At 43.3% G+C, this 14,160-nt stretch overlaps 31 non-coding genes across 31 annotated transcripts; 16 read left to right on the top strand and 15 right to left on the bottom strand.

The window, feature by feature from the left end:
• Positions 1-2,485: 2,485 nt before the first annotated feature.
• On the top strand, positions 2,486-2,574 carry Trnay-gua (transfer RNA tyrosine (anticodon GUA)). Its single transcript is given in 2 exon segments — positions 2,486-2,522; positions 2,539-2,574. It is a non-coding gene; the product is annotated as a tRNA-Tyr (tRNA).
• A 358-nt stretch (positions 2,575-2,932) lies between these two features.
• Trnaq-cug (transfer RNA glutamine (anticodon CUG)) lies at positions 2,933-3,004 on the bottom strand. The gene has a single exon. It is a non-coding gene; the product is annotated as a tRNA-Gln (tRNA).
• Positions 3,005-3,251: 247 nt separating this feature from the next.
• On the top strand, positions 3,252-3,340 carry Trnay-gua (transfer RNA tyrosine (anticodon GUA)). The gene is given in 2 exon segments: positions 3,252-3,288; positions 3,305-3,340. It is a non-coding gene; the product is annotated as a tRNA-Tyr (tRNA).
• Positions 3,341-3,698: 358 nt separating this feature from the next.
• On the bottom strand, positions 3,699-3,770 carry Trnaq-cug (transfer RNA glutamine (anticodon CUG)). Its single transcript has one exon. It is a non-coding gene; the product is annotated as a tRNA-Gln (tRNA).
• Positions 3,771-4,017: 247 nt separating this feature from the next.
• On the top strand, positions 4,018-4,106 carry Trnay-gua (transfer RNA tyrosine (anticodon GUA)). Its single transcript is given in 2 exon segments — positions 4,018-4,054; positions 4,071-4,106. It is a non-coding gene; the product is annotated as a tRNA-Tyr (tRNA).
• Positions 4,107-4,464: 358 nt separating this feature from the next.
• Trnaq-cug (transfer RNA glutamine (anticodon CUG)) lies at positions 4,465-4,536 on the bottom strand. The gene has a single exon. It is a non-coding gene; the product is annotated as a tRNA-Gln (tRNA).
• Positions 4,537-4,783: 247 nt separating this feature from the next.
• Trnay-gua (transfer RNA tyrosine (anticodon GUA)) lies at positions 4,784-4,872 on the top strand. The gene is given in 2 exon segments: positions 4,784-4,820; positions 4,837-4,872. It is a non-coding gene; the product is annotated as a tRNA-Tyr (tRNA).
• A 358-nt stretch (positions 4,873-5,230) lies between these two features.
• On the bottom strand, positions 5,231-5,302 carry Trnaq-cug (transfer RNA glutamine (anticodon CUG)). The gene has a single exon. It is a non-coding gene; the product is annotated as a tRNA-Gln (tRNA).
• A 247-nt stretch (positions 5,303-5,549) lies between these two features.
• Positions 5,550-5,638, top strand: Trnay-gua (transfer RNA tyrosine (anticodon GUA)). The gene is given in 2 exon segments: positions 5,550-5,586; positions 5,603-5,638. It is a non-coding gene; the product is annotated as a tRNA-Tyr (tRNA).
• Positions 5,639-5,996: 358 nt separating this feature from the next.
• On the bottom strand, positions 5,997-6,068 carry Trnaq-cug (transfer RNA glutamine (anticodon CUG)). The gene has a single exon. It is a non-coding gene; the product is annotated as a tRNA-Gln (tRNA).
• Positions 6,069-6,315: 247 nt separating this feature from the next.
• Trnay-gua (transfer RNA tyrosine (anticodon GUA)) lies at positions 6,316-6,404 on the top strand. The gene is given in 2 exon segments: positions 6,316-6,352; positions 6,369-6,404. It is a non-coding gene; the product is annotated as a tRNA-Tyr (tRNA).
• A 358-nt stretch (positions 6,405-6,762) lies between these two features.
• Positions 6,763-6,834, bottom strand: Trnaq-cug (transfer RNA glutamine (anticodon CUG)). Its single transcript has one exon. It is a non-coding gene; the product is annotated as a tRNA-Gln (tRNA).
• Positions 6,835-7,081: 247 nt separating this feature from the next.
• On the top strand, positions 7,082-7,170 carry Trnay-gua (transfer RNA tyrosine (anticodon GUA)). Its single transcript is given in 2 exon segments — positions 7,082-7,118; positions 7,135-7,170. It is a non-coding gene; the product is annotated as a tRNA-Tyr (tRNA).
• A 358-nt stretch (positions 7,171-7,528) lies between these two features.
• Positions 7,529-7,600, bottom strand: Trnaq-cug (transfer RNA glutamine (anticodon CUG)). The gene has a single exon. It is a non-coding gene; the product is annotated as a tRNA-Gln (tRNA).
• A 247-nt stretch (positions 7,601-7,847) lies between these two features.
• Trnay-gua (transfer RNA tyrosine (anticodon GUA)) lies at positions 7,848-7,936 on the top strand. Its single transcript is given in 2 exon segments — positions 7,848-7,884; positions 7,901-7,936. It is a non-coding gene; the product is annotated as a tRNA-Tyr (tRNA).
• A 358-nt stretch (positions 7,937-8,294) lies between these two features.
• On the bottom strand, positions 8,295-8,366 carry Trnaq-cug (transfer RNA glutamine (anticodon CUG)). The gene has a single exon. It is a non-coding gene; the product is annotated as a tRNA-Gln (tRNA).
• Positions 8,367-8,613: 247 nt separating this feature from the next.
• Positions 8,614-8,702, top strand: Trnay-gua (transfer RNA tyrosine (anticodon GUA)). The gene is given in 2 exon segments: positions 8,614-8,650; positions 8,667-8,702. It is a non-coding gene; the product is annotated as a tRNA-Tyr (tRNA).
• A 357-nt stretch (positions 8,703-9,059) lies between these two features.
• Positions 9,060-9,131, bottom strand: Trnaq-cug (transfer RNA glutamine (anticodon CUG)). The gene has a single exon. It is a non-coding gene; the product is annotated as a tRNA-Gln (tRNA).
• Positions 9,132-9,378: 247 nt separating this feature from the next.
• Trnay-gua (transfer RNA tyrosine (anticodon GUA)) lies at positions 9,379-9,467 on the top strand. Its single transcript is given in 2 exon segments — positions 9,379-9,415; positions 9,432-9,467. It is a non-coding gene; the product is annotated as a tRNA-Tyr (tRNA).
• A 358-nt stretch (positions 9,468-9,825) lies between these two features.
• On the bottom strand, positions 9,826-9,897 carry Trnaq-cug (transfer RNA glutamine (anticodon CUG)). The gene has a single exon. It is a non-coding gene; the product is annotated as a tRNA-Gln (tRNA).
• A 247-nt stretch (positions 9,898-10,144) lies between these two features.
• Trnay-gua (transfer RNA tyrosine (anticodon GUA)) lies at positions 10,145-10,233 on the top strand. The gene is given in 2 exon segments: positions 10,145-10,181; positions 10,198-10,233. It is a non-coding gene; the product is annotated as a tRNA-Tyr (tRNA).
• Positions 10,234-10,590: 357 nt separating this feature from the next.
• On the bottom strand, positions 10,591-10,662 carry Trnaq-cug (transfer RNA glutamine (anticodon CUG)). Its single transcript has one exon. It is a non-coding gene; the product is annotated as a tRNA-Gln (tRNA).
• Positions 10,663-10,909: 247 nt separating this feature from the next.
• Trnay-gua (transfer RNA tyrosine (anticodon GUA)) lies at positions 10,910-10,998 on the top strand. Its single transcript is given in 2 exon segments — positions 10,910-10,946; positions 10,963-10,998. It is a non-coding gene; the product is annotated as a tRNA-Tyr (tRNA).
• Positions 10,999-11,356: 358 nt separating this feature from the next.
• Positions 11,357-11,428, bottom strand: Trnaq-cug (transfer RNA glutamine (anticodon CUG)). Its single transcript has one exon. It is a non-coding gene; the product is annotated as a tRNA-Gln (tRNA).
• A 247-nt stretch (positions 11,429-11,675) lies between these two features.
• Positions 11,676-11,764, top strand: Trnay-gua (transfer RNA tyrosine (anticodon GUA)). Its single transcript is given in 2 exon segments — positions 11,676-11,712; positions 11,729-11,764. It is a non-coding gene; the product is annotated as a tRNA-Tyr (tRNA).
• Positions 11,765-12,122: 358 nt separating this feature from the next.
• Positions 12,123-12,194, bottom strand: Trnaq-cug (transfer RNA glutamine (anticodon CUG)). Its single transcript has one exon. It is a non-coding gene; the product is annotated as a tRNA-Gln (tRNA).
• A 247-nt stretch (positions 12,195-12,441) lies between these two features.
• Trnay-gua (transfer RNA tyrosine (anticodon GUA)) lies at positions 12,442-12,530 on the top strand. The gene is given in 2 exon segments: positions 12,442-12,478; positions 12,495-12,530. It is a non-coding gene; the product is annotated as a tRNA-Tyr (tRNA).
• Positions 12,531-12,888: 358 nt separating this feature from the next.
• Positions 12,889-12,960, bottom strand: Trnaq-cug (transfer RNA glutamine (anticodon CUG)). Its single transcript has one exon. It is a non-coding gene; the product is annotated as a tRNA-Gln (tRNA).
• A 247-nt stretch (positions 12,961-13,207) lies between these two features.
• Trnay-gua (transfer RNA tyrosine (anticodon GUA)) lies at positions 13,208-13,296 on the top strand. Its single transcript is given in 2 exon segments — positions 13,208-13,244; positions 13,261-13,296. It is a non-coding gene; the product is annotated as a tRNA-Tyr (tRNA).
• Positions 13,297-13,654: 358 nt separating this feature from the next.
• Positions 13,655-13,726, bottom strand: Trnaq-cug (transfer RNA glutamine (anticodon CUG)). The gene has a single exon. It is a non-coding gene; the product is annotated as a tRNA-Gln (tRNA).
• A 247-nt stretch (positions 13,727-13,973) lies between these two features.
• On the top strand, positions 13,974-14,062 carry Trnay-gua (transfer RNA tyrosine (anticodon GUA)). The gene is given in 2 exon segments: positions 13,974-14,010; positions 14,027-14,062. It is a non-coding gene; the product is annotated as a tRNA-Tyr (tRNA).
• Positions 14,063-14,160: the final 98 nt, after the last annotated feature.

A 14,160-nucleotide genomic window follows, 5' to 3' on the forward strand; every position in this document is an offset into this window, starting at 1 on the left:
TCTTTCCATTCTATTGGATGTGCCAGAAGGGGCATACAGATTGATAAGGGTAGAACCAAAGACTTTTATACCTATCGCTCTGCCGGAGTCCAACCTCTCGATATCCGAGACAGGAATCCCCTCCCTGACTAAAATTGCTGTACCGACGTTGGTGTCAAGTGAGACATTTAAAATCGCCAAATATCCAGGCACTGTAAGATTAGTCAGCACTACTTCCTGTAGGAAAGCAATGTCCGTCCCTGACTCATATAAATAATCCTTGAGCGCTGTAACTTTAGTCACGGATGTAATCCTGTTAATATTGATAGTCGTAATTGTATATGCCTGGGACATTTAGTTTGCATAAAAAGTAAATAAGTGATTAAAAAGATAACAAAATATTAATAAAAAAAAAGAGATGTGCAGCTCCTAGAAGGGAGAAACGACTCTGCTTAAACAAACATCTAAAAGAATAGTCAGTATTTGAAGCTCGGTAAACACTTCATCTGGTTCCTCTGAAATATGACTAAGACAGTAGTACAATTAGAAATGAAACTGGTTCAACAATATCCTTTTTTTTTTCATCTTACAGCCTCATTTTGGTGCAGGATTCCGAACATCTCGGGTTTTAGTTTTACCGAGGGGCTTTGCATCACTAATGTCACTGGAAGGTACCTCCTTAGGTCTTTCCGTGATGATTTCATACAAGACGTTCTTGGCCGTCGCTTCCTCTTGTGCTGGTTGTTGTTTGCTTTGGTTACGGGAAGCTTTGAGATTAGGTTGCGGTTTGAGTCGGCGTCTTCGGACATCTTGGTTCAACGCGCCGTCATTCGGATTGTCTATCTTTACCACCGTTGTGACCGAAGCTGCCTCAACAGCGTCCTTTTTACGAGTGCCATTTCCTTGTTCTTCCGTCACTAGCTCCAGAGCACTGACTGAGTCGGCGGTTTGTGGGTCTGTAAATTCTTGAGTAGGGTTCCGCTCCGTCACCTCTTGTGCTTCGGAGTGCGCCTCTTCCGTCTCCGCGACAATCGTTACTGCGTCCCCTCCGTGGACCGTTTGTACCTGTTCAGCCGCCGACAGCGGCCGGGTTGCCTTAGTGGCTGTCGTCACGTCAATACATGTACTGTTTGTTTCCTCGAGCACATCCGCATTACACTGCTTCTGCTTGCGGGTGGAAGGCGAATTACGGGCGGACTCGCCGTCCGAGCCGTCATCGGTCATTTCAAACGGTCGCTTCTTATTCTGGAGATCGCAATCGGGAACAGAAGGGTGTGATGTAATGACGCTCAGGGGAGGGAACTCCGTAGTAGTTATGGCGGGCACTGCAGAAGTACATGCACCACTGTCGTTAACCGAAAGAAGGGAAGTGCTATTTGGTAAGACATCGCTGAGGGTCAGTTTTTGACGCTGTGTTAGATTGTTCCGAAGAACAAAAACACGGCGCGGACAATCTTGTCGGAAATGACCTGTCTCATTGCAAATATTGCACGTGCGCTCCTGACCAGAATACACAACATGTGCTTTATGGCCTGCAACGGATATATGGGACGGAATGTTGGCTTTCACCTCCATTTCAACGGATCTAATGCCATTAAAACACTGTATCTTGTATAGCTTCGACCATCTTTCGTTATAGATAGATTTAACTTCGCCATATTTAGATAGAGCGTCCTTGATCAACTGATTATCAATTTCAATTGGAACATTCAAAATCCTGACATTGGTGTACATGATATCAGCTTTTCGTACAGAGACATTACTTTTTGAACCGTCTCGATGAACAAATTCGACGGAATTACCCCATTTTGCAAGCAACTTATCGACTGTCACTGAGTTCAGAAATTTAACAAAAACACAGTATTTTTCAGCATCTAATTGCGTGGTATGAACAGAGTCAGAATTTATACCGATTACCTCAGTCAGCCAATCGTGGATTTCCAGCGCAGTGGGTTGGACCGGCCGTGTTTCTTTCTCGAACGAGAAGACTAAAGTATTCTTCCTGACGGTGTCAGACATGGTCGTCGGTTCCGACGAAATTCCGGCAACAACCGAAATTGCGGCGAAGCACGAGACGTGGAACGGACGAAAGCACTATAAAAACACTTATCAGAGACACCACTCAAAAAATAACAGCGAAAATGTACAGCTAACTTCACGTAAACACCAAACACCGGCGATAGCGCTAACGTACGCGGAGTAAACAACAAGCACGTCCGACCGCGGCGACGGCTAAAGCCAGAATGTAACCATGGAACCAGACAGCAGGATAAGACTCGTAATACACTTAGCAGTCCTCTGACATACTTCAGACACTTCCTACTTGCATATTTTAACCTAATCGACACCATCGAGCATTATAAAACTTAATCTGGGCAATGTTTGCAGTTGCAGCCGATGATTGCATTTCCTGTGCGTCTATATGGCCGCGCTGAGTAGCAGTGTGTGCAGACGGCAGACAGGGACGGACGTAAAGCAATGAGTAGGAATAAGGAAGTATACAGAGCCTCTGGTAGCTCAGTTGGTAGAGCGGTGGACTGTAGTGGAGGATTTACAGTTATCCATAGGTCGCTGGTTCAAATCCGGCCCAGAGGACTGTTTTTCTAATCTCATCAGCAAAGAGGCTCCAGAGAATGCCCACTGAGTCAGAACCTCCCTATGTTTTAAACCTATTTTAAAGGAAATTCATTTGCTCAGCTTGTAATAGCTAATTGATAATCATGGGATTTTTAACCTTCGTGGGATAATGATATTTCTTCGAATTATCGTAAAATTGCTTGCTCTTACAGGTATTACTCGTTTAATGTTCTATATAGGTCACAAAGTCGCACCAATATTCGGCCGTTTTATAGACGCATCGTTTTTTACACAAACGTAGAAACTAACGCCGTGAGCCTATTGCTGCTACTTCCTCAGCGAGAAACTCTTATTACAGAAAATTTAGACTAAACGAAGGTTCCACCGAGATTCGAACTCGGATCGCTGGATTCAGAGTCCAGAGTGCTGACCGTTACACCATGGAACCAGACAGCAGGATAAGACACGTAATACACTTAGCAGTCCTCTGACATACTTCAGACACTTCCTACTTGCATATTTTAACCTAATCAACACCATCGAGCATTATAAAACTTAATCTGGGCAATGTTTGCAGTTGCAGCCGATGATTGCATTTCCTGTGCGTCTATATGGTCGCGCTGAGTAGCAGTGTGTGCAGACGGCAAACAGGGACGGACGTAAAGCAATGAGTAGGAATAAGAAAGTATACAGAGCCTCTGGTAGCTCAGTTGGTAGAGCGGTGGACTGTAGTGGAGGATTCACAGTTATCCATAGGTCGCTGGTTCAAATCCGGCCCAGAGGACTGTTTTTCTAATCTCATCAGCAAAGAGGCTCCAGAGAATGCCCACTGAGTCAGAACCTCCCTATGTTTTAAACCTATTTTAAAGGAAATTCATTTGCTCAGCTTGTAATAGCTAGTTGATAATCAAGGGATTTTTAACCTTCGTGGGATAATGATATTTCTTCGAATTATCGTAAAATTGCTTGCTCTTACAGGTATTACTCGTTTAATGTTCTATATAGGTCACAAAGTCGCACCAATATTCGGCCGTTTTATAGACGCATCGTTTTTTACACAAACGTAGAAACTAACGCCGTGAGCCTATTGCTGCTACTTCCTCAGCGAGAAACTCTTATTACAGAAAATTTAGACTAAACGAAGGTTCCACCGAGATTCGAACTCGGATCGCTGGATTCAGAGTCCAGAGTGCTAACCGTTACACCATGGAACCAGACAGCAGGATAAGACTCGTAATACACTTAGCAGTCCTCTGACATACTTCAGACACTTCCTACTTGCATATTTTAACCTAATCGACACCATCGAGCATTATAAAACTTAATCTGGGCAATGTTTGCAGTTGCAGCCGATGATTGCATTTCCTGTGCGTCTATATGGCCGCGCTGAGTAGCAGTGTGTGCAGACGGCAGACAGGGACGGACGTAAAGCAATGAGTAGGAATAAGAAAGTATACAGAGCCTCTGGTAGCTCAGTTGGTAGAGCGGTGGACTGTAGTGGAGGATTCACAGTTATCCATAGGTCGCTGGTTCAAATCCGGCCCAGAGGACTGTTTTTCTAATCTCATCAGCAAAGAGGCTCCAGAGAATGCCCACTGAGTCAGAACCTCCCTATGTTTTAAACCTATTTTAAAGGAAATTCATTTGCTCAGCTTGTAATAGCTAGTTGATAATCATGGTATTTTTAACCTTCGTGGGATAATGATATTTCTTCGAATTATCGTAAAATTGCTTGCTCTTACAGGTATTACTCGTTTAATGTTCTATATAGGTCACAAAGTCGCACCAATATTCGGCCGTTTTATAGACGCATCGTTTTTTACACAAACGTAGAAACTAACGCCGTGAGCCTATTGCTGCTACTTCCTCAGCGAGAAACTCTTATTTCAGAAAATTTAGACTAAACGAAGGTTCCACCGAGATTCGAACTCGGATCGCTGGATTCAGAGTCCAGAGTGCTAACCGTTACACCATGGAACCAGACAGCAGGATAAGACTCGTAATACACTTAGCAGTCCTCTGACATACTTCAGACACTTCCTACTTGCATATTTTAACCTAATCGACACCATCGAGCATTATAAAACTTAATCTGGGCAATGTTTGCAGTTGCAGCCGATGATTGCATTTCCTGTGCGTCTATATGGCCGCGCTGAGTAGCAGTGTGTGCAGACGGCAGACAGGGACGGACGTAAAGCAATGAGTAGGAATAAGAAAGTATACAGAGCCTCTGGTAGCTCAGTTGGTAGAGCGGTGGACTGTAGTGGAGGATTCACAGTTATCCATAGGTCGCTGGTTCAAATCCGGCCCAGAGGACTGTTTTTCTAATCTCATCAGCAAAGAGGCTCCAGAGAATGCCCACTGAGTCAGAACCTCCCTATGTTTTAAACCTATTTTAAAGGAAATTCATTTGCTCAGCTTGTAATAGCTAGTTGATAATCATGGGATTTTTAACCTTCGTGGTATAATGATATTTCTTCGAATTATCGTAAAATTGCTTGCTCTTACAGGTATTACTCGTTTAATGTTCTATATAGGTCACAAAGTCGCACCAATATTCGGCCGTTTTATAGACGCATCGTTTTTTACACAAACGTAGAAACTAACGCCGTGAGCCTATTGCTGCTACTTCCTCAGCGAGAAACTCTTATTACAGAAAATTTAGACTAAACGAAGGTTCCACCGAGATTCGAACTCGGATCGCTGGATTCAGAGTACAGAGTGCTAACCGTTACACCATGGAACCAGACAGCAGGATAAGACTCGTAATACACTTAGCAGTCGTCTGACATACTTCAGACACTTCCTACTTGCATATTTTAACCTAATCGACACCATCGAGCATTATAAAACTTAATCTGGGCAATGTTTGCAGTTGCAGCCGATGATTGCATTTCCTGTGCGTCTATATGGCCGCGCTGAGTAGCAGTGTGTGCAGACGGCAGACAGGGACGGACGTAAAGCAATGAGTAGGAATAAGGAAGTATACAGAGCCTCTGGTAGCTCAGTTGGTAGAGCGGTGGACTGTAGTGGAGGATTTACAGTTATCCATAGGTCGCTGGTTCAAATCCGGCCCAGAGGACTGTTTTTCTAATCTCATCAGCAAAGAGGCTCCAAGGAATGCCCACTGAGTCAGAACCTCCCTATGTTTTAAACCTATTTTAAAGGAAATTCATTTGCTCAGCTTGTAATAGCTAGTTGATAATCATGGGATTTTTAACCTTCGTGGGATAATGATATTTCTTCGAATTATCGTAAAATTGCTTGCTCTTACAGGTATTACTCGTTTAATGTTCTATATAGGTCACAAAGTCGCACCAATATTCGGCCGTTTTATAGACGCATCGTTTTTTACACAAACGTAGAAACTAACGCCGTGAGCCTATTGCTGCTACTTCCTCAGCGAGAAACTCTTATTACAGAAAATTTAGACTAAACGAAGGTTCCACCGAGATTCGAACTCGGATCGCTGGATTCAGAGTCCAGAGTGCTGACCGTTACACCATGGAACCAGACAGCAGGATAAGACACGTAATACACTTAGCAGTCCTCTGACATACTTCAGACACTTCCTACTTGCATATTTTAACCTAATCGACACCATCGAGCATTATAAAACTTAATCTGGGCAATGTTTGCAGTTGCAGCCGATGATTGCATTTCCTGTGCGTCTATATGGCCGCGCTGAGTAGCAGTGTGTGCAGACGGCAAACAGGGACGGACGTAAAGCAATGAGTAGGAATAAGAAAGTATACAGAGCCTCTGGTAGCTCAGTTGGTAGAGCGGTGGACTGTAGTGGAGGATTCACAGTTATCCATAGGTCGCTGGTTCAAATCCGGCCCAGAGGACTGTTTTTCTAATCTCATCAGCAAAGAGGCTCCAGAGAATGCCCACTGAGTCAGAACCTCCCTATGTTTTAAACCTATTTTAAAGGAAATTCATTTGCTCAGCTTGTAATAGCTAGTTGATAATCAAGGGATTTTTAACCTTCGTGGGATAATAATATTTCTTCGAATTATCGTAAAATTGCTTGCTCTTACAGGTATTACTCGTTTAATGTTCTATATAGGTCACAAAGTCGCACCAATATTCGGCCGTTTTATAGACGCATCGTTTTTTACACAAACGTAGAAACTAACGCCGTGAGCCTATTGCTGCTACTTCCTCAGCGAGAAACTCTTATTACAGAAAATTTAGACTAAACGAAGGTTCCACCGAGATTCGAACTCGGATCGCTGGATTCAGAGTCCAGAGTGCTAACCGTTACACCATGGAACCAGACAGCAGGATAAGACTCGTAATACACTTAGCAGTCCTCTGACATACTTCAGACACTTCCTACTTGCATATTTTAACCTAATCGACACCATCGAGCATTATAAAACTTAATCTGGGCAATGTTTGCAGTTGCAGCCGATGATTGCATTTCCTGTGCGTCTATATGGCCGCGCTGAGTAGCAGTGTGTGCAGACGGCAGACAGGGACGGACGTAAAGCAATGAGTAGGAATAAGAAAGTATACAGAGCCTCTGGTAGCTCAGTTGGTAGAGCGGTGGACTGTAGTGGAGGATTCACAGTTATCCATAGGTCGCTGGTTCAAATCCGGCCCAGAGGACTGTTTTTCTAATCTCATCAGCAAAGAGGCTCCAGAGAATGCCCACTGAGTCAGAACCTCCCTATGTTTTAAACCTATTTTAAAGGAAATTCATTTGCTCAGCTTGTAATAGCTAGTTGATAATCATGGGATTTTTAACCTTCGTGGGATAATGATATTTCTTCGAATTATCGTAAAATTGCTTGCTCTTACAGGTATTACTCGTTTAATGTTCTATATAGGTCACAAAGTCGCACCAATATTCGGCCGTTTTATAGACGCATCGTTTTTTACACAAACGTAGAAACTAACGCCGTGAGCCTATTGCTGCTACTTCCTCAGCGAGAAACTCTTATTTCAGAAAATTTAGACTAAACGAAGGTTCCACCGAGATTCGAACTCGGATCGCTGGATTCAGAGTCCAGAGTGCTAACCGTTACACCATGGAACCAGACAGCAGGATAAGACTCGTAATACACTTAGCAGTCCTCTGACATACTTCAGACACTTCCTACTTGCATATTTTAACCTAATCGACACCATCGAGCATTATAAAACTTAATCTGGGCAATGTTTGCAGTTGCAGCCGATGATTGCATTTCCTGTGCGTCTATATGGCCGCGCTGAGTAGCAGTGTGTGCAGACGGCAGACAGGGACGGACGTAAAGCAATGAGTAGGAATAAGAAAGTATACAGAGCCTCTGGTAGCTCAGTTGGTAGAGCGGTGGACTGTAGTGGAGGATTCACAGTTATCCATAGGTCGCTGGTTCAAATCCGGCCCAGAGGACTGTTTTTCTAATCTCATCAGCAAAGAGGCTCCAGAGAATGCCCACTGAGTCAGAACCTCCCTATGTTTTAAACCTATTTTAAAGGAAATTCATTTGCTCAGCTTGTAATAGCTAGTTGATAATCATGGGATTTTTAACCTTCGTGGGATAATGATATTTCTTCGAATTATCGTAAAATTGCTTGCTCTTACAGGTATTACTCGTTTAATGTTCTATATAGGTCACAAAGTCGCACCAATATTCGGCCGTTTTATAGACGCATCGTTTTTTACACAAACGTAGAAACTAACGCCGTGAGCCTATTGCTGCTACTTCCTCAGCGAGAAACTCTTATTACAGAAAATTTAGACTAAACGAAGGTTCCACCGAGATTCGAACTCGGATCGCTGGATTCAGAGTCCAGAGTGCTAACCGTTACACCATGGAACCAGACAGCAGGATAAGACTCGTAATACACTTAGCAGTCCTCTGACATACTTCAGACACTTCCTACTTGCATATTTTAACCTAATCGACACCATCGAGCATTATAAAACTTAATCTGGGCAATGTTTGCAGTTGCAGCCGATGATTGCATTTCCTGTGCGTCTATATGGCCGCGCTGAGTAGCAGTGTGTGCAGACGGCAGACAGGGACGGACGTAAAGCAATGAGTAGGAATATGAAAGTATACAGAGCCTCTGGTAGCTCAGTTGGTAGAGCGGTGGACTGTAGTGGAGGATTCACAGTTATCCATAGGTCGCTGGTTCAAATCCGGCCCAGAGGACTGTTTTTCTAATCTCATCAGCAAAGAGGCTCCAGAGAATGCCCACTGAGTCAGAACCTCCCTATGTTTAAACCTATTTTAAAGGAAATTCATTTGCTCAGCTTGTAATAGCTAGTTGATAATCATGGGATTTTTAACCTTCGTGGGATAATGATATTTCTTCGAATTATCGTAAAATTGCTTGCTCTTACAGGTATTACTCGTTTAATGTTCTATATAGGTCACAAAGTCGCACCAATATTCGGCCGTTTTATAGACGCATCGTTTTTTACACAAACGTAGAAACTAACGCCGTGAGCCTATTGCTGCTACTTCCTCAGCGAGAAACTCTTATTACAGAAAATTTAGACTAAACGAAGGTTCCACCGAGATTCGAACTCGGATCGCTGGATTCAGAGTCCAGAGTGCTAACCGTTACACCATGGAACCAGACAGCAGGATAAGACTCGTAATACACTTAGCAGTCCTCTGACATACTTCAGACACTTCCTACTTGCATATTTTAACCTAATCGACACCATCGAGCATTATAAAACTTAATCTGGGCAATGTTTGCAGTTGCAGCCGATGATTGCATTTCCTGTGCGTCTATATGGCCGCGCTGAGTAGCAGTGTGTGCAGACGGCAGACAGGGACGGACGTAAAGCAATGAGTAGGAATATGAAAGTATACAGAGCCTCTGGTAGCTCAGTTGGTAGAGCGGTGGACTGTAGTGGAGGATTCACAGTTATCCATAGGTCGCTGGTTCAAATCCGGCCCAGAGGACTGTTTTTCTAATCTCATCAGCAAAGAGGCTCCAGAGAATGCCCACTGAGTCAGAACCTCCCTATGTTTTAAACCTATTTTAAAGGAAATTCATTTGCTCAGCTTGTAATAGCTAGTTGATAATCATGGGATTTTTAACCTTCGTGGGATAATGATATTTCTTCGAATTATCGTAAAATTGCTTGCTCTTACAGGTATTACTCGTTTAATGTTCTATATAGGTCACAAAGTCGCACCAATATTCGGCCGTTTTATAGACGCATCGTTTTTTACACAAACGTAGAAACTAACGCCGTGAGCCTATTGCTGCTACTTCCTCAGCGAGAAACTCTTATTACAGAAAATTTAGACTAAACGAAGGTTCCACCGAGATTCGAACTCGGATCGCTGGATTCAGAGTCCAGAGTGCTAACCGTTACACCATGGAACCAGACAGCAGGATAAGACTCGTAATACACTTAGCAGTCCTCTGACATACTTCAGACACTTCCTACTTGCATATTTTAACCTAATCGACACCATCGAGCATTATAAAACTTAATCTGGGCAATGTTTGCAGTTGCAGCCGATGATTGCATTTCCTGTGCGTCTATATGGCCGCGCTGAGTAGCAGTGTGTGCAGACGGCAGACAGGGACGGACGTAAAGCAATGAGTAGGAATATGAAAGTATACAGAGCCTCTGGTAGCTCAGTTGGTAGAGCGGTGGACTGTAGTGGAGGATTCACAGTTATCCATAGGTCGCTGGTTCAAATCCGGCCCAGAGGACTGTTTTTCTAATCTCATCAGCAAAGAGGCTCCAGAGAATGCCCACTGAGTCAGAACCTCCCTATGTTTAAACCTATTTTAAAGGAAATTCATTTGCTCAGCTTGTAATAGCTAGTTGATAATCATGGGATTTTTAACCTTCGTGGGATAATGATATTTCTTCGAATTATCGTAAAATTGCTTGCTCTTACAGGTATTACTCGTTTAATGTTCTATATAGGTCACAAAGTCGCACCAATATTCGGCCGTTTTATAGACGCATCGTTTTTTACACAAACGTAGAAACTAACGCCGTGAGCCTATTGCTGCTACTTCCTCAGCGAGAAACTCTTATTACAGAAAATTTAGACTAAACGAAGGTTCCACCGAGATTCGAACTCGGATCGCTGGATTCAGAGTCCAGAGTGCTAACCGTTACACCATGGAACCAGACAGCAGGATAAGACTCGTAATACACTTAGCAGTCCTCTGACATACTTCAGACACTTCCTACTTGCATATTTTAACCTAATCGACACCATCGAGCATTATAAAACTTAATCTGGGCAATGTTTGCAGTTGCAGCCGATGATTGCATTTCCTGTGCGTCTATATGGCCGCGCTGAGTAGCAGTGTGTGCAGACGGCAGACAGGGACGGACGTAAAGCAATGAGTAGGAATAAGAAAGTATACAGAGCCTCTGGTAGCTCAGTTGGTAGAGCGGTGGACTGTAGTGGAGGATTCACAGTTATCCATAGGTCGCTGGTTCAAATCCGGCCCAGAGGACTGTTTTTCTAATCTCATCAGCAAAGAGGCTCCAGAGAATGCCCACTGAGTCAGAACCTCCCTATGTTTTAAACCTATTTTAAAGGAAATTCATTTGCTCAGCTTGTAATAGCTAGTTGATAATCATGGGATTTTTAACCTTCGTGGGATAATGATATTTCTTCGAATTATCGTAAAATTGCTTGCTCTTACAGGTATTACTCGTTTAATGTTCTATATAGGTCACAAAGTCGCACCAATATTCGGCCGTTTTATAGACGCATCGTTTTTTACACAAACGTAGAAACTAACGCCGTGAGCCTATTGCTGCTACTTCCTCAGCGAGAAACTCTTATTACAGAAAATTTAGACTAAACGAAGGTTCCACCGAGATTCGAACTCGGATCGCTGGATTCAGAGTCCAGAGTGCTAACCGTTATACCATGGAACCAGACAGCAGGATAAGACTCGTAATACACTTAGCAGTCCTCTGACATACTTCAGACACTTCCTACTTGCATATTTTAACCTAATCGACACCATCGAGCATTATAAAACTTAATCTGGGCAATGTTTGCAGTTGCAGCCGATGATTGCATTTCCTGTGCGTCTATATGGCCGCGCTGAGTAGCAGTGTGTGCAGACGGCAGACAGGGACGGACGTAAAGCAATGAGTAGGAATAAGAAAGTATACAGAGCCTCTGGTAGCTCAGTTGGTAGAGCGGTGGACTGTAGTGGAGGATTTACAGTTATCCATAGGTCGCTGGTTCAAATCCGGCCCAGAGGACTGTTTTTCTAATCTCATCAGCAAAGAGGCTCCAGAGAATGCCCACTGAGTCAGAACCTCCCTATGTTTTAAACCTATTTTAAAGGAAATTCATTTGCTCAGCTTGTAATAGCAAGTTGATAATCATGGGATTTTTAACCTTCGTGGGATAATGATATTTCTTCGAATTATCGTAAAATTGCTTGCTCTTACAGGTATTACTCGTTTAATGTTCTATATAGGTCACAAAGTCGCACCAATATTCGGCCGTTTTATAGACGCATCGTTTTTTACACAAACGTAGAAACTAACGCCGTGAGCCTATTGCTGCTACTTCCTCAGCGAGAAACTCTTATTACAGAAAATTTAGACTAAACGAAGGTTCCACCGAGATTCGAACTCGGATCGCTGGATTCAGAGTACAGAGTGCTAACCGTTACACCATGGAACCAGACAGCAGGATAAGACTCGTAATACACTTAGCAGTCCTCTGACATACTTCAGACACTTCCTACTTGCATATTTTAACCTAATCGACACCATCGAGCATTATAAAACTTAATCTGGGCAATGTTTGCAGTTGCAGCCGATGATTGCATTTCCTGTGCGTCTATATGGCCGCGCTGAGTAGCAGTGTGTGCAGACGGCAGACAGGGACGGACGTAAAGCAATGAGTAGGAATAAGAAAGTATACAGAGCCTCTGGTAGCTCAGTTGGTAGAGCGGTGGACTGTAGTGGAGGATTTACAGTTATCCATAGGTCGCTGGTTCAAATCCGGCCCAGAGGACTGTTTTTCTAATCTCATCAGCAAAGAGGCTCCAGAGAATGCCCACTGAGTCAGAACCTCCCTATGTTTTAAACCTATTTTAAAGGAAATTCATTTGCTCAGCTTGTAATAGCTAGTTGATAATCATGGGATTTTTAACCTTCGTGGGATAATGATATTTCTTCGAATTATCGTAAAATTGCTTGCTCTTACAGGTATTACTCGTTTAATGTTCTATATAGGTCACAAAGTCGCACCAATATTCGGCCGTTTTATAGACGCATCGTTTTTTACACAAACGTAGAAACTAACGCCGTGAGCCTATTGCTGCTACTTCCTCAGCGAGAAACTCTTATTACAGAAAATTTAGACTAAACGAAGGTTCCACCGAGATTCGAACTCGGATCGCTGGATTCAGAGTCCAGAGTGCTGACCGTTACACCATGGAACCAGACAGCAGGATAAGACACGTAATACACTTAGCAGTCCTCTGACATACTTCAGACACTTCCTACTTGCATATTTTAACCTAATCGACACCATCGAGCATTATAAAACTTAATCTGGGCAATGTTTGCAGTTGCAGCCGATGATTGCATTTCCTGTGCGTCTATATGGCCGCGCTGAGTAGCAGTGTGTGCAGACGGCAAACAGGGACGGACGTAAAGCAATGAGTAGGAATAAGAAAGTATACAGAGCCTCTGGTAGCTCAGTTGGTAGAGCGGTGGACTGTAGTGGAGGATTCACAGTTATCCATGGGTCGCTGGTTCAAATCCGGCCCAGAGGACTGTTTTTCTAATCTCATCAGCAAAGAGGCTCCAGAGAATGCCCACTGAGTCAGAACCTCCCTATGTTTTAAACCTATTTTAAAGGAAATTCATTTGCTCAGCTTGTAATAGCTAGTTGATAATCAAGGGATTTTTAACCTTCGTGGGATAATGATATTTCTTCGAATTATCGTAAAATTGCTTGCTCTTACAGGTATTACTCGTTTAATGTTCTATATAGGTCACAAAGTCGCACCAATATTCGGCCGTTTTATAGACGCATCGTTTTTTACACAAACGTAGAAACTAACGCCGTGAGCCTATTGCTGCTACTTCCTCAGCGAGAAACTCTTATTACAGAAAATTTAGACTAAACGAAGGTTCCACCGAGATTCGAACTCGGATCGCTGGATTCAGAGTCCAGAGTGCTAACCGTTACACCATGGAACCAGACAGCAGGATAAGACTCGTAATACACTTAGCAGTCCTCTGACATACTTCAGACACTTCCTACTTGCATATTTTAACCTAATCGACACCATCGAGCATTATAAAACTTAATCTGGGCAATGTTTGCAGTTGCAGCCGATGATTGCATTTCCTGTGCGTCTATATGGTCGCGCTGAGTAGCAGTGTGTGCAGACGGCAGACAGGGACGGACGTAAAGCAATGAGTAGGAATAAGAAAGTATACAGAGCCTCTGGTAGCTCAGTTGGTAGAGCGGTGGACTGTAGTGGAGGATTCACAGTTATCCATAGGTCGCTGGTTCAAATCCGGCCCAGAGGACTGTTTTTCTAATCTCATCAGCAAAGAGGCTCCAGAGAATGCCCACTGAGTCAGAACCTCCCTATGTTTTAAACCTATTTTAAAGGAAATTCATTTGC

This window comes from Schistocerca gregaria, chromosome 2 (assembly GCF_023897955.1).
Source record: "Schistocerca gregaria isolate iqSchGreg1 chromosome 2, iqSchGreg1.2, whole genome shotgun sequence".
In the NCBI taxonomy this organism is placed as follows: Eukaryota; Metazoa; Arthropoda; class Insecta; order Orthoptera; family Acrididae; genus Schistocerca; species Schistocerca gregaria.